This window comes from Malus sylvestris, chromosome 16, assembly GCF_916048215.2.
Source record: "Malus sylvestris chromosome 16, drMalSylv7.2, whole genome shotgun sequence".
In the NCBI taxonomy this organism is placed as follows: Eukaryota; Viridiplantae; Streptophyta; class Magnoliopsida; order Rosales; family Rosaceae; genus Malus; species Malus sylvestris.
In genome coordinates this window covers 25,036,813-25,046,031 of record NC_062275.1, presented here as the reverse complement: position 1 = coordinate 25,046,031, position 9,219 = coordinate 25,036,813, and positions in this window count along the sequence as shown.

The following is a 9,219-nucleotide window of genomic DNA, read 5'->3' as shown; positions in this document are numbered from 1 at the left end:
CTTGACAAAATCCCCTTGCCTCTTTCTCTGCGAGTATAGTCCTTCCCTATGGCACCAATTCCTGGTCCTGCCCGCCTACTGCCATGGTCATCATCCTGTGTTGCATGCGTGAAGTTTGCCTCACCAATGAAGGGGCTCATATATCCGGGAGGTGGTGGTCCATAATAGTTTCCATATCCACCACCACTACCTCCAGCTCCACTATGTCCTTCATCATTCCCACCTTCGGTGGTAGGTGAGTCTTCTGATTTTGTACTAGAGCTATCATTAGTATCAGCACGATGTTGTGGTTGTGTAGGATTGGAAGAAGGTGGAATTCCAGTGTTGCTTGGTCTTGGGTACAAAAGTTCTTCGAAAGAGTCAGAGCTGCTAGATCCCACCTTCTCCTCTAATACTCTTTCTACATTTATCCCTTCATTACGTGCTTCTTCAGCAACTCTGGGAGCTGGGTTGCCTTCACCATCATCTAAATGAAGAGGTCGAATCCATTGAAAAAGTTGGTTACCCTCCGTATCATCATCTTCACCAACAATATCAAACACATCTAGTGGGTCACCACGGTCGACATGATCGATTTCTGCTTCCTTATCTCGAATTTGAAGCTTCATGTTGTAGTAGCAATAAACTAATTTTTCCAAGCTACTATGAGCCAACTTATTTCTTTGCTTTGTGTGTATTAGTGCAAATGTGCTCCAATTTCTTTCACAAGCAGATGAGGAAGCTGTTTGTGATAATACTTTTATTGCTAACTTTCTCACAGTTGGTGCATCGGTCCCATACATGATCCACCATTCAGCTACAATGAAAAATAATGTTGATAAGCCTAATAACTCCAACAAATTCTATTATAAACTTATAGTGAAATATGTTTATACTCACTAGGAGACATATTTGTTCGAGCAGCAACTGATGTTGGTTCTCCAAATGTTCTTCTTGCATCTTTAAACCATGTTAGCTGAATACAATAAATTGTGTTAGTTTAATCCAACAAAGTAATTATTATAATTTAAGTAATTGTGTACCTCATTTCCAAATTGGCCAACTGCTGGTGATGCAGGGTCTAATTTAGAGTATACATTATGTACAGCACGTATAAGGTTACCATCATCTCCAACACCGGGTCTGTATTGGTATCGGGGATTCAAATAATATGCTGTTCAAAGAAACACATACTCTAATAAGAGAAATAATACTTATGCAACTAAAGAAATGAATTGCAAATTATGACATAATTTATACCTGCTGCATGCAAATCGTGGTATAATGTTTTATACCATCGGTCTTCAATTATTTTTATGACCCACCTTGCACCATGTTTTCTTTCCAATTCATCATTCACTACACGCATCAACTCATATATTGCCCCCATAGTAGGATACACTTCTGTGTCAACGATCCGTAAAACTTTGTAAAGAGGTTCAAACACTTGACACACATGTTCTGTTTGAGTCCAAAAAGCATGATCAAGCACTATACTTTCCACCATACGACCTGTATTTGAGCGGCTGAAATTGTGGTTGGCCCAATCGTCACTAGTGAATAGTTGCTTCAACCCTGCTTTCTTCTTGAGTAGGCTGTTTAATGCAATATAGTTGGTGGCGAATCGAGTGGTAGCTGGACGAATAATTTCTCCTCTGCAAAATTCACGCATCTTTGCCAACAACCAACCGTGATTGTAAATATAATTTGTGATCGTTCTAGCTCTTTTGACCACAGTAGCAACATTCTCTCTCTTCCCCATTGCCTCAAACATGAGATCAATACAATGTGCTGCACATGATGTCCAAAACACATTATGATGCTTCATTAACTTTTTTCCCGCTTTGACAAATGCAGAACCGTTGTCGGTCACGACTTGGACAACATTATGCTCTCCCACCTCCATGATTACATCCCTCAATAATTTGTAAATATACTTGTAATTCTTTATATGGTCTGAAGCATCAACAGACTTCAAAAAAATTGTCTTTCCCTTGGAGTATACCATGAAGTTGATGATAGATAATCTGGTCGGGCTGGTCCATCCGTCACACATGATTGTGTAACCATTAGTTTCCCACTTTGACCTCAACTTGTTAACATACTCGCCAATGTCTTTATACTCCATATCCAAATATTTGTTTCTTATCTCATAGGGAGTGGGAGGTTGTACTCCAACACCGGCCTGTTGACATCCCACTACCATATTTTTGAAATGATGTGATGATGCCTTCGCAGCAGGGACATTTTCATAGATAAAGAACTTGCTAATTAGACGCCCCATTCCCTCCTTCACATTACCTCCCTTGAAATAACTCCAAACACTCTTTTGACGTGCGTTGGATGACTTATATAAACTTGGGGCTATTGGTGGTGTTGGTTGTGATTCTCTAAGACTGCCTCCCCGTCTCATTTGTGCACCACCACTTGTCCCGGAACCTTGTCCCCTATTAGGAATTTTATGAAGGTGTTCTCTTTCCCATGCTGACTGTTTGGAGGCACGTAATGCTTGTTTCAAACTGCGTCGTTCTTCAGGTCCCATGTCATCATCACATTTGTCCTCATCGTCATCATCATCACTGTCAACCGCTTGGCCAATGACTTCTCCTCGTAGCCCAGCTCGAATATTTTCCATTCCTTGTGTTATCTTTTCCTTCTGCTGTTTTTTATTTTTTAATAATGTGCTGATGAATGCCTTCACTTCTGGGGGGACATTATCGCATCGTTGGACATTTTTTGCTGGATCTAATCCACTAAGATGGTACTTAAGTCGTGTCACTCCACCACTCTTCATTACCCGACCACAATATTTGCAAATTGTGTCATGTTTGTTTTCGTCTATTGGGTCTCCATGTTCCCAAGCTGGATCACGTTTAGTAGCTCCACTAGACATCTTAAACGTACCTACATTTAATTTTCATGAAAATTAGACAAATATTTTTTGGCCAAAAAAATATAGTAGTGAATCAGTGATGACGGTTATATAAGAGAACCTAAATAATAAAGTTATTGTACAGAAGAATTAAATACGAAGTAAAGAAAATGATTGTAAAAATTTAAGTAATTAAAAAAATAATATGGATTAATAAAACCTAATATTAATGAATAATAATCCAATTTGATAAAAAAATAATCCTAATATAAAACATAGTGATGAATAATAATCCAATTTGATAATAATCCAATTTAATGAATAATCCAATTTGATAATAATCCAATTGAATGAATAATCCAATTTGATAATAATAAAAAACCTAATATTAATGAATAATAATCCAATTTGATAAAAAAAAAAAAATCCTAATATAAAACATAGTGATGAATAATAATCCAATTTAATGAATAATCCAATTTGATAATAATCCAATTTAATGAATAATCCAATTTGATAATAATAAAAAACCTAATATTAATGAATAATAATCCAATTTGAAAAAAAAATTCCTAATATAAAACATTGTGATGAATAATAATCAAATTTAATGAATAATCCAATTTGATAATAATCCAATTTAATGAATAATCCAATTTGATAATAATAAAAAACCTAATATTAATGAATAATAATCCAATTTGATAAAAAAAAAATCCTAATATAAAACATAGTGATGAATAATAATCCAATTTAATGAATAATCCAATTTGATAATAATCCAATTTAATGAATAATCCAATTTGATAATAATCCAATTTAATGAATAATCCAATTTGATAATAATAAAAAACCTAATATTAATGAATAATAATCCAATTTGAAAAAAAAAAAATCCTAATATAAAACATAGTGATGAATAATAATCCAATTTAATGAATAATCCAATTTGATAATAATCCAATTTGATAATAATAAAAAACCTAATATTAATGAATAATAATCCAAATTGATAAAAAAATAATCCTAATATAAAACATAGTGATGAATAATAATCCAATTTGATAATAATCCAATTTAATAATAATCCAATTTAATGAATAGTCCAATTTGATAATAAGCCAATTTAATGAATAATCCAATTTAATGAATAATAATCCAATTTAACAATAATCCAATTTAATGAATAGTCCAATTTGATAATAAGCCAATTTAATGAATAATCCAATTTAATGAATAATAATCCAATTTAACAATAATCCAATTTATTTGTTGTTGTATAAATTACAATAATATAAATATAAGTTTGTAAACTTACCTTAAATATGGAACCCTTTGTGTTCAAGCTTTGGAATAGATCTGGAATGGCTTTGAAAATGGTAAGGGAAATAAAATAATAAATAACATTAAACATATTAAAATAATCCTAGGGAATAATTATACAACATTACTTAATTACTTAAAAAAAATTAACATGTAATTGTTAACATTGCTTAATTACCTACAAAAATTAACATGCAAGTATTAATTACTTAAAAAAATTAAGATACGAGTCCATACAAATTTATTTGTTGTTGTATAAATTACAATAATATAAATATAAGTTTGTAAACTTACCTTAAATATGGAACCCTTTGTGTTCAAGCTTTGGAATGGATCTGGAATGACTTTGAAAATGGTAAGGGAAGAAGAAGAAACGAAAATGCTCTGAGGGAATACCTCTGATACTCCACCTCTGATAAGGTTTTGCACATGCTCTGAGGGAATATAAGTATATAACAGAGAGTGGAACATGGTTTTGCATGTGAAAGCATATCACAGACTCACAGTGATACACGGTTTCATTATTAAAGTTCTATTATTCGTTGTCCATTGTCTGCAATTGTAAAAAGTGATTGAAAAATTAGTGAGGTGAGTCAGATGGGGTCAATCAACCACAGAGGCACACACACAGACATGCTATTATTCGTTGTCCATTGTCTGCAATTGTAAAAGGTGATTGAAAAATTCATGAGGTGAGTCAGATGGGGTCACTCAACCACAGAGGCACACACACACACACATGGCATCACACACGCACACAACACACGCACACATATCACACACGCATACGGCTCTCTCTCTCTCTCTCTCTCTCTCTCATTCTCGATCCTTCTCTATTCTTCTCTGAGTCTGAGGCGCCGGACCTCTCTTCTCCCCCTTCTCCATTCGACCCACACACACACACAGATCTCCCCCTTCTCGATCCTTCTCTCTTCTTCTATGAGGCCTTCGATCCTTCTCTCTTCTTCTCTGAGGCGCATGACCTCACTTCTCCCTCTTCTCCATTCGACCCACACACACACAGATCTCCCCCTTCTCGATCCTTCTCTCTTCTTCTCTGAGGCCCTCGATCCTTGTCTCTTCTTCTCTGAGGCCTGACCTCTCTTCTCCCCCTTCTCCATTCGACCCACACACACACAGATCTCCCCCTTCTCCCACTCTCCCGATCCTTCGCTGCCGTTGATCGTGGCTCTGGCGAAGTCGGACTTGGCTCAGTCGTCTCTGGTGGTGCGCCGCTGAGCAAGGAGTTGGCCCAGTCATCGATTTTTCAGGTGAGATTCCATTGAAACCCTAAGCCCTAAACCGACATCACATATGTTGAATCGTTGATGCATGCGTGAAATTTGAAGCTTATGTGTGAAATTGAAGTTAAAAATTGTGTTTTTGCAAGGTTTTTGGGACGAAATGGGCTCGGGAACAGGCACACCATCTCCGGCGTTCTTCTCCGGCATTCGATATCGGAGTCCGACTGCACCGTTCAACAAAATATCTCGATATTTCCAAAATATCGCGATATTATCGATATTATCAATAATATCGCGATATTTGTACGAAAACCACACGGATACCTATTTAAATATCCATTCCCCGAAAAATCGATATTATCGGCGATATTTCGCCGATAATATCGATATTTAAATCCTTGGTTGTGACACAAAGAAGAGATTCGCTCTTTTCTGGTTTTTTTTTTTTTTTTTTTTTTTGGGAGGGGGGAGAACGTTAATCTCTTCTTTGGTTTTTTTATTTGGGGGGGGGGGGGAGGTGATTGGGAGGGGGGAGAACGTTAGGCTGGAGATAGGGGTTACCACATAAACCTTCATCAAGAATTGACTCACACCATTAAGATTTGTTGGGGGAGGGGGGGAGGTGATTGGGAGGGGGGATAACGTTAGGCAGGAGATAGGGGTTACCACATAAACCTTCGGCAAATTTCTTTTCAAAAGCATTTTGGTTTGGGTTTTTATAACAAATGCTTCTTGAAATTGACTCACACCATTAAGATGGTTACTGAATTCGAAATTGATAAATGTAGTCCCTAAAAATAGGTGTCCCAAATCAATATGATCATTCCATTACAATTCTGTCAAAAAATTCTGTTATGTGTTGATGTGGTATTATAATTAATTAAAAAAGTTGTCAAAATAACTTTTTCCACAATGAAATTATCTCAAGGCAGAGTTCGCTGTTCTCCGCGTCATCAGGATCACCGCGGGAGCGCCCAACAAACTCTCCAAGATAAAGGTTGTGAGGGTGTCAATCACCTAAATGTTGACAGTGGTGACACAAAAGTTGTCGACAATTCGAGCCATCAGCATAGGTGGTCTTGATCCTAGTCCAATTTGGTGAAGGGTATCTTGATGATTTGTTTTTAGATAAGAGATGGTGAAAACTACCGTAGATGGAGGTAGAGGAGTGTGGGTTGGGATCAGAGGTGATTGCGGGACCGGGTTTCTAGGTTGAAAACTTTTAAATTAATTATTAAATTATTAAACCTATTTCTAATTTATTTTTAATTTGATTAGACTTGTGTGACTCATTTATGTGCTACATCAACACATAACAAATTTTTTAACATAATTGTAGGGAATGACCATAGTGATTTGAGACACTTATTTTTAGGACTACATTGATCGATTTTCAATTTCAAGGATTCTCTTGATATTGTGGGTCAATTTTATGGTCCATTTGTTATATAAAAAAAAGACTTATGGGACCTATTTATGCGCTACATCAGTGCATAATAGAATTTTTGACACAATTTTGACTGAAGGACCACACTGATTTGTGACATCTATTTTCAAGGACTACATTGATCGATTTTCAATTTCATAGACTATCTTAATGATGTTAGTCATTCTCAGGGACTATTTGTAATAAAAATCATTTTTATTATTTTTAATTCTATAATAGTTTATAAATTTTGTAACTAAAGAAATGTCACTATAAAAATCTATCAATGTCAAAAACTGAAGTCCACAGAAATCCTTGAATTCCATATGGAATTTGTAGGAGTTTTCTAATGGGAAATTTGAAAAAAAAAAAACTAAAATTTGGACCCTATATAGAATTATAGTCACCTTTTTAAGTTTATAAGAATTAGGGTTCTTCAGATATAAGCCCTTGCAACACTTATTTTCTTGACAAAAACCCATCTCATTTTAAACATCCAAATAAAATCCAAATTTAAAGTAGACTGCCATGTAAAAAATAAATACCTATTATTTTCAAACCATTTACAATTATGCCACAACACTCTAATTATGTTAATGAATTTAATTATTCACCATAATTGTGAGAAATAAGTGCCTTATTATTATAAAATTATCTACTTTATACTTCTCTTACCATCATATGTTTCATTTCTTTTATTTGTTTGACAATCATTGTAGGTAAATTATTTTGCAAGTATGTAACATCCCACATCGCCTAAGGGAGTGAATCATGTAAGCCTTATATGTATATTCTCATCTCTACCTAGCACAAGGCTTTTTGGGAACTCACTGACTTCGGGTTCCGTAGGAACTCCGAAGTTAAGCAAGTTCGCGTGAGAGCAACCCTAGAATGGGTGACCCACTAGGAAGTTCTCGTGTGAGTTCCCAGAAACAAAACCGTGAGGGCGTGGTCGGTGCCCAAAGCGGATAATATCGTGCTGCGATAGAGTCGAGCCCGGGATGTGGTGGGGGCCCGGGCCGGGATGTTACAAGTATGTATTAGACACATTTTGTTAAAATTATATATATGCTTTCAAATAATTTATCTATATTTTTATGTAAAATAATATGTAATTAATTAATTTGAATCAATTGACTAAAAACATTTATTTATTTTGTAGGTAAATTATTTTTCATGTGATACTACATATATACTAGCGACATTTTGTTATTATTATATAGAGTGTGCAATCAATCGACATTCTTTTATTTTGAAGGTAAATTATTTTGCATGTAGGTAAATTTTTTTATATTTTTTTTTGGCAAAATATCGGTATTTAAGTAATTTTGAATAAAAAATATTTATTTATTTTGTAGGTAAATTACTTTGCATGTATCATTACATAATTTACTAGGAACTTATATTGTTATATATGTTGTGCAAAATAATTTACCTATGTTACATTTAAAATATTGATAATTTTGAATAAAATAACTTTTTTATATTGTAGAATATATTAATTTACCTGTTAGCATCATGTGAAAACAACCATATAAGGAACATTGGTATCATGTAAAGTTTTGCTATTAAATGCATAGGAATCATGACATTTATTTTGTTTTTCCAAATCCCATAAGGTATTTGAACATTTAATTGAATGAAATAATGTAAAATAAATGTAGATAATAAGTGAGAGACCCAAAGTAAGTGTTATTAGGGGTAATTTAGACATCCAAAAATACATATTTTGTAATGTCAAACTTAATTATGGATATTGCTTAGTTGGAGTCCAGTCATTAAGTTTTTGTTAGAGAAATTTATCATGATGGGTTTTAATTAAAGAAAATTGAATTTCAAGGGGTGTACTCATATTTTCAGTAAGAATTATAACAAAAAGTTGATATGAAAGTATTAATATACCCTTAACGATTAAAACTTCCTCATTTGCTCTTATTGGCGTAAAAAATTACCAGTGGTAGCTTCACTTTTCCACAATTCTTGCGTCCCAAGTTCCAACTCTATTTCTCTTCCCAGCATACTTGCCCATAATTCATGTACTATTTGACCAATAATATTGAACACTAAAGCATGAATAATAAAAAAACACGAAGCTTTAAAAGTCAATATGTCAAACTAGTATCATATAACACTACTACTGTTAACAATTATCGCGACAAAACAATAACCGTCGCGCAAAGAAGATTTTCGTTGCTTAAAATAACACGTGACGAAATCTTCGTTGCCACCTCTTTGTTGCGTAAGGCTCGTAAAGAAAGGTCTTGCGCAACAAAGAGAAGAACAATCCTTGCGCAAAAGTGTTTGCACGACGAATTGAAGCTTCGTCGCACTAAGTTAAAAGGGACGAAGCACATTCGTCACATGAAATGTAAAGG